The sequence below is a fragment of the Vigna umbellata genome, chromosome 3 (assembly GCF_029865625.1).
Source record: "Vigna umbellata cultivar VRB3 chromosome 3, Vumbellata_1.0, whole genome shotgun sequence".
In the NCBI taxonomy this organism is placed as follows: Eukaryota; Viridiplantae; Streptophyta; class Magnoliopsida; order Fabales; family Fabaceae; genus Vigna; species Vigna umbellata.
In genome coordinates this window covers 49537762-49545200 of record NC_142167.1, presented here as the reverse complement: position 1 = coordinate 49545200, position 7439 = coordinate 49537762, and the positions used below count along the sequence as shown (strand labels likewise).

The following is a 7439-nucleotide window of genomic DNA, read 5'->3' as shown; positions in this document are numbered from 1 at the left end:
GTTTGGCCACCAAAGAGAATTTTTTACTTTTAGGATTTTATAATTTTATAATTTTAAAATTTTCGCTACTACAAGTAAGGGCTTTTACATTGGTTATTTTGGAGATTATGTTTTGATTCATCAACCGAAATATATTCAAACAAAGTAAAAAATATATAACTTTAGGCTTCAATTTATAACCAAATCTATTCTTTACTTTATGCTTCAATTATTTTTTGAATAAGAGCCGAAGCTTATTCCTTTATTTCTTTTTAAGAAAAATTATTTTTTTCTCATCTCACCGTGCTCCTCATCTACAAACATAACCATTGTTAGCATTTTTGAAATTATTAGAAAAACTATAGACCTTAGTTCTTTGAGACATATAATTGTGTAAATATTTGAAAAAAAAATTTACTTGTGACATTTTTGAAATTATTTAAAAAATTATAAGTTTTATTTTCTTTAAAAAATCAAAACATATATGAATACAAACTTAGATTAGAATCGAAGTCTATAATTGTAAAAAATTTCAAAAAAACCATCACAATTTGAAAGATTTTGTTTTTCTTAAAATTGAAACATATTAAACTATTTCAAAAGACTTTTTGTAGTAATGTTTATAATTTTATAATTTCGTAAATTCAAATTTTCATAATTTTACAATTTCATATGAAATTATAAAATCATAAAAATATAAAATCATAAAATTATTAAATTATAAAATTATAAAATTATAAAATTATGAAGTTATTAAGTTATTAAATTTTAAAATATAGAGTTATAAAATTATTAAACCTAAAAAATATCTAAGTTTAAAATTAAGATAAAAGATTTAAAAATTTTATGGACAACATTTCATTTATTCAATACAGAAAAAAGTTTTCCAAAATTGCAGCTCTACGTCGTGATTCAGATTGCATGCTGCAACTCTGCTTGCTTCTTCATATCCCTGCAAATTGTAGAAAAACATATACCAAAGAATAAATATTTATGCAAAATTTAGAGGAAAAAAAAAAGAGTGTAGATGGAAAGATGTAAAAGTAACCGACATGCAACGAGGAACGCGACATGCTGAGTCTCTACAATTCCTTGAGTGTAAAGCTATTGCCTGCCAAACCTTCTTACAATGTTGGCATCCTCCAGAAACTCGAACAGTACACCTACTTGCATGAGAAAACAACTTTCTTATTTTAAAGCAGTTTGGGTACGTGCATGGTTGAGTTTGAGTTGAATGACACTGTGATGCGTGCTTTATAACATCCAGCAGTTCCTGCAACTGCATAGTAAGGTTGGCTCAGCAATCATGCATTCATGCATATTATATCATAAGAACGGAAAATAAAACTGAGGTTCACTCATACCACTGCTGTATTCTGCTTTAATTTTTCACTCCCAGTAGAAGATAGTGCGGCCGAACAAGTTTCACTCAACGTGTGTGCATGGCATTTGGAACCTCTGGCGATATGGCATGCAGAACAGACAGTGAACTCCGGGCAATTCCCACATTTCCAGTAACACTTGCTAACAATGGGTTTACAGCAAACTTGGCAAATTATTCCAATAGGGTTGCTCAAAAAATGGAGGATCATCATTGAGGAATACTTGGCTCGACGAAGTGAATCAAACTGAAACCTATTCCTTTGGCAAAAGCTAAGAAAGTTATATCTGGTATCAAATAACCCATTATTAAAGATGATATCTTTCTCCTTAGTTGTATCACGAAGTATGCGTCCCGTAAGGACCTGGAACACACAATTCAAACATGTACGGTGTCTCAAAAACTCACCAAGGGTTGATGAGAAAATCATATGAACATTTCTTAAAGTCTAGGAAGTACCTCACAAAGTTTGTGCTTCTCGCCTTTCACAGAAGTGTGTGAATCAGCAGTGTGACATCTGCAATGTTCACATGAAAAGCAAATGACATAAGCACTTTTGTTTCTTATCCTGCTACCAAATATAAAGCCAGAAAGCTTAGCATACGCAACACATAAAATCTAGGGGGAAGAAGACAGCACAGAGAAGACCCTGAACAATAAAGCTATAATAAGTAATATAATTCAAGTTGTGGAAGCAGTATTTATACATAATCCTAGTTTGTCTATTGTATTTAAATAATTTAAAAGAACTTGGACAAATTATAAGAATAGTGTCGTAGGGGGCAATGTTTATATTTATAGCAAGCTGTTCAATGAGTGAATTAAGCATTAGCACTTGTTTACAAGAACATAGTCGACATAAAAAATATGCAAAGTCCGTATTCTGGAGAAGGAAAGTGTTTTTCTATATCAAATTTCCAATTCAATCATATAAAACCCATTTATATGGGTGAAATGGGCAAAAAGCAGTTCAAATATTTGATGTTTAAGAGGTCTTCACCTTTCACACTCCTGAAATATCTTGCATTCCTTGCAAAACCATCGCTTCCCACACTCTATCACTTTATGGCAGTGGATGCAAACATACTGAAGTTGAACTACAATAAAGTCTTCCTTGAAAGGTGATATGGTTTGTCTCAGCTGGTTATAGGGTGGTAAAAAGAAAAGGAAGAAAGATCAAATACCAGCAAATAAATATGGATCAACATTTCATTCAAACATGTATAAAAGCATATATTCCACTGGATAAGATTCATTTACGTAAATATAGAACAATGCAACAGGGAAAGTGCGGGACTAAGGGTACCTTTGTTTCAGTAAGAAAAGTAAATAACTAATAGTCTGACATGAAATCTATCTGTGTTCATGAAGAACAACTTCCTGTTAGAAACTTACCTTCTGCATCACTAGAATATCTTTGGCAGTTTCTTTAGAAAGATTTACCCATCCCATCGACTTCAAAGATCTGTTTGGTATTAATTTCAGCATCTTTTCACGGTTTCCTGCAGTATGCTGTTCAATCTGGCTGGCTTTATCCATAGCAGCATCAGACCAGAAGTCTCCGTCAAAGTAAGGCAAACGAGCAGCTGTTACCTTGGATTCACATTTTCCGGTAGGAAGAAAGAAATGATCGTATAGGTTAGATAAACCAACAACAATATCCTCTTCAACAGCTTTTCTTAGGGCTGAATGATACCTGCATGATTAAACAAACAATATACATATAGTGCTAATTTTCCAGAGACACTGATTACATGAAAACTAAAAACAGATAAGGAGAAAAAAAGACGCACCAATGTCGTAGTTGATTTTTCTTCGGAGTTTTTTGAGATTCAGGACGGCAGTAGAATATATAATCATCTCCCTTTATAGGTGGACAGGACCATATGTAACAAGTTGTAAAACCTCTTTTCTTGCAAAAATCAAGATATCCAATCTGCGGACAAAAAAGCAAAACATGAATGGAAAAATTGATTGTTTAAAGTGCTAAACATATTAATGGATATAATAAACACGGGGATTTACAAAGATAAAATGCAAGTAATTAGAAACAAAATTTGAAAACACATACCAATATTTCATGGTAAACAAAGGTACGGAGAGATTCTCTAGCCGAGATATGTATTTCGGGTCTAAAATACTTAACCGAATCGAGATATGAAATATATATAGAACGCTGATTTGGATAGCCGCATTCTGAGCCGAACTCTTGAGCATACATTGCAAAGAGGCACACATCCACTCCATCAATCTTTTGAAACAGAAGAATAACCTGAACCAGAAGCAAATGCTGCCATTTTGGAATAGAACAATGTAGTTAAAAGTAAATATATTCATTGATTAACCTGTTTATTTACTTTTGAAGCATAAGAAAACTCTGCAGGATAATTATCCTCCTCAAAGATATCGAGAAATTGTTTCTTCACTTCAATATGTTTGTCCACAGATAGCACAACCCTAACAGAAAGATTGTCTGCTACAAAAACCTAGTATTTTGATTGGCACGTGACAAATCAGAAAATACGAACTTTCTAAATTAATATCTAAGTTTTTTAAAAGGAAGTAGGATGAAGTAATTGATAAAGATCAATAATAAATATTATCTGTTAAGAAGTAGACTTAAATATGCATCGTCTTATTTTTAGTCGGACTTACAATATGTATGCTTTTTGGGCTGAAGAATAGCTACTATAGTATGAACTGTACCAGAGTTCTTTTAAGGATACAGATTAATAATTTACATCGCATTTACAGTTTACGTGTTTACATAAGATTAAAAAAATGTTAAACAAATTGGGCACATGCATGCTCAAACATAGCTAATTAAAATTCGTTTCTTGAAAAATCTTACGTACCTCTGGATTTTTATTCCTTTCAATTTGACCGAGACGCTTCAAAAGCCTCCCTTCTATGTGGTCACTAAGCATGGTTCTCGGCAAGTCTTTAGCATCATAGGGTACACGCACATCATTTCTATTTTCGTTTAGGCAGCATAAAAGGCAAAGATATTCAGCACTGTTTTCCAAATCTCTTGTATTGTTATAGAGTGCGCATACGTGATGCTGCCAACTTTTGCATTTACTGCATTGAACCCACTGGAAGAAACAATGGTAATCAAAAGTGAGTTTAAAGTTATCTACATTCAGATGAATATAGTACAAAGATATTATTAAATTTACCGCTTCTTCACATTCTCTATCATTTTTATTTTTGATAAGATCGGTCTTGGAAACAGTTGTCCCGTTGAATGTGATGATCCCACCTCGGGTATTCTTATAGCATGTTGTACAAAAGCAATTCTGCGTGTCCTCTTCTTCTCTTCTATAGTAATAACATGCATTACGCCTGATGCTGGTGCCGCAACAAAAGCAGTAAATTGGCTTAGGGTCAAAGTACAGTGTTGCCATTGAACACAAATGGCATTTGTAAATATCATTTTCTCCTGATTCTCTGTTCGTTATATCCTATTAAAAAAAAGTGTTAGTATACGCTTGAAAAAAAATCCAAAAGCAAGCTTGTCAATTCTATAAGAAATTCACAGATACTCGTAAGAGTATGGGAAGAGATCAGAGTAATCAAACACAATAGAACATGTATAATGTGACCTTATTATTATCTTGCTGTCTGAGACTTTTAATGTGTTCCTTTATTCCACTTCTTGTTAAAGATTCAGTTGTTGAGGAAACAGTTGGATCTGTGAACTCCTTTTTCTTTTCTTGAGATTTTGGTTCAATGACTTTTTCAATAGCATTGGACTCATATTGGTTGAATCTCCTCCTGTCTTGTATGTCCTCTGTATTTGAAGCCATAGATTTTTCACAAACAGTTTTCATATTAGAATCAGATCTACTATAGTTAACTATCACATCATGATCTTTTGTTAGTTGCTCTGAATTTAACAGCTTATACACTTGTGTACCTTCATATAAAATTGGTTTGTTCTGAAGAGGCTGTCCAAATGTATTATTCATTAAATCATCTTTTATCCAAGTATTGCTTTCAGATATGGGATTTGTAATTTGTTCCACCTTGCACTCAGTTTCAGAATCCACTTTTCTTCCTTTAGTTAGTGGTTGCTCTGAATTTAACATGTTATAAGCTTGTGTACCTTCATATAAAATAGGTTCCTCCTCAAGAGGCTGTCCAAATGTACGGTTCATTAAATTATCTTTTATCCAGGTATGGCTTTCAGATACTAGGTTTATAATTTGTTCCACCTTGTACCCAGTTTCAGAATCCACTTTTCTTTTTTTGGTTGGTGATTGCCCTGAATTTAACAAATGGTAAGCTTGTGTACCACATAAAATTGCTTCGTTCTGAGGTTGTCCAAATGTATCACTCAATAAATTATCTTTTATACAAATATTGCTTTCAGATACTGGGTCTGTAATTTGTTCCACCTTGTACTCAGTTTCAGAATCCACTGTTCTTCTTTTGGTTAGTGGTTGCATGACTTCAGAAGGACAATAAAAAAAATGATTAGATACTTCTGAAAATTTAAATCATACATCATATAAAATTAGTAGTTTTGGAAAAGGAAAAACAAAAACAAAACATGATAGTAAAAACAAAATTTGAAGTACCAACCAAATGACTTGGAGTTAGCTTCCAAATTGCTTCCCCCAACCAAAGCAACAGGAAACTCAGGAAGCACATCCAAATCAGTGCATTTTGGGATTGAAGACAGCCCTCTTTTTGGTAACTCATGTTTCTTATCTTCAGTAACTACACCAGTTGCATTAATGCAAGGAGGGAGCACTCTCTGAAAAGCATGTCCGGTTGGTCTTCCATTAGACAAAGAATGCGAAGATGGTAACATGTTAGATGTGAAAGAAATAATATTGTCTGCTTGACAACGTTTGTTTGCAAGAAACATGACGACTTTTGTCTTCAAGCGCTGAATCAATGTCTTCCTATTCCTATACTCCTCCTGTTACGTCAAATATTTTAAAAAAAAAACTTATCAAATATCCTGAATACTTAAATAAGAAAATTTAAGCAAAATTTGTATTTTATCCTCTCATTGCCTACTAACAAATGGAAAACTAACATGCTTAGACAGTTTCAAAACATACCAGTGAAGCAGCATCCATAAATAGTTCGCTTTCCAGAATATTTGCAATACCAAATGACTTTATCCGCTCCCAATGCATTATGGTTATTAAAATTTCAAAACTAAGTAAAATTTAGGTAGTATCAACTCAAAACTAAGTCAGCACTAATATCTTCAGCTTCTTTTTATCTTATCGGAGTAAATTTTATAAAGCTTGAGTTAATGTAAAAACTTACATGTCATTTCTAATACTATTACGGTGGTGGCTGATTTCAGGATGTTTACACCAGACTTGATTCTTTATATTATATTGATGTCTTAAATCCAAATCTTCATGCAAAGGAAGGTTTAAGACTAAGGATGAAGAATATTCTGGATTACATTTGCTGGAATTTCTGACATTGGAATCTTTGACATACATCATCTTGCTTTATTAAAAACGGTTTATTCTACAACAACTATAAGCCATTATAAACTATCAGTGAGTGTTAGAAATAAAGTCTAAGTTTTGATATAATATCTTTACTTAAAAAAACATAGGGAAAACAATTAAAATACTCTAAGGACCACCACCAAATAAAAAAAAATGAATTCTTTTATTAAGTGTAGCAATTATAGAATTAGCATTGCATAGTCATGAAATGCAAAAGATTCCAAACAAGTAAATAGAGGAAAAAATATTATTGGCTCACATCTAAATCAACAAATGTCATGCAAAATCTAACAGAAATAACCACAAACTAAGGTTAAAAGTTTTGAGAAATCTAAAATTAAATTAAAAATAAAATATTTTATTCACGATTTTATTTAAAATTTATTTTTCAATTATTCTAAATTCTAAGTTCTAAATCCTAAAGCTCTCCATTAGTATTCTAAATTCTAAATCCTAAATATCGATCCATATATTTTATTTATAATAAAAAATACCTTTTTAAAATCAAGATAATTAAACCAACTAATATTATAATCAACCCAAGCAAAGCACAAATTAATTATAAAATTCAATTGTTGGTTTTATTTGTTTAA

At 32.0% G+C, this 7439-nt stretch overlaps 1 pseudogene; it reads right to left on the bottom strand.

Annotated features, from left to right (window-relative positions):
- Positions 1 to 845: 845 nt before the first annotated feature.
- LOC124825275 (histone acetyltransferase HAC12-like) lies at positions 846 to 6513 on the bottom strand (annotated as a pseudogene).
- Between the last annotated feature and the right edge of the window lie 926 nt (positions 6514 to 7439).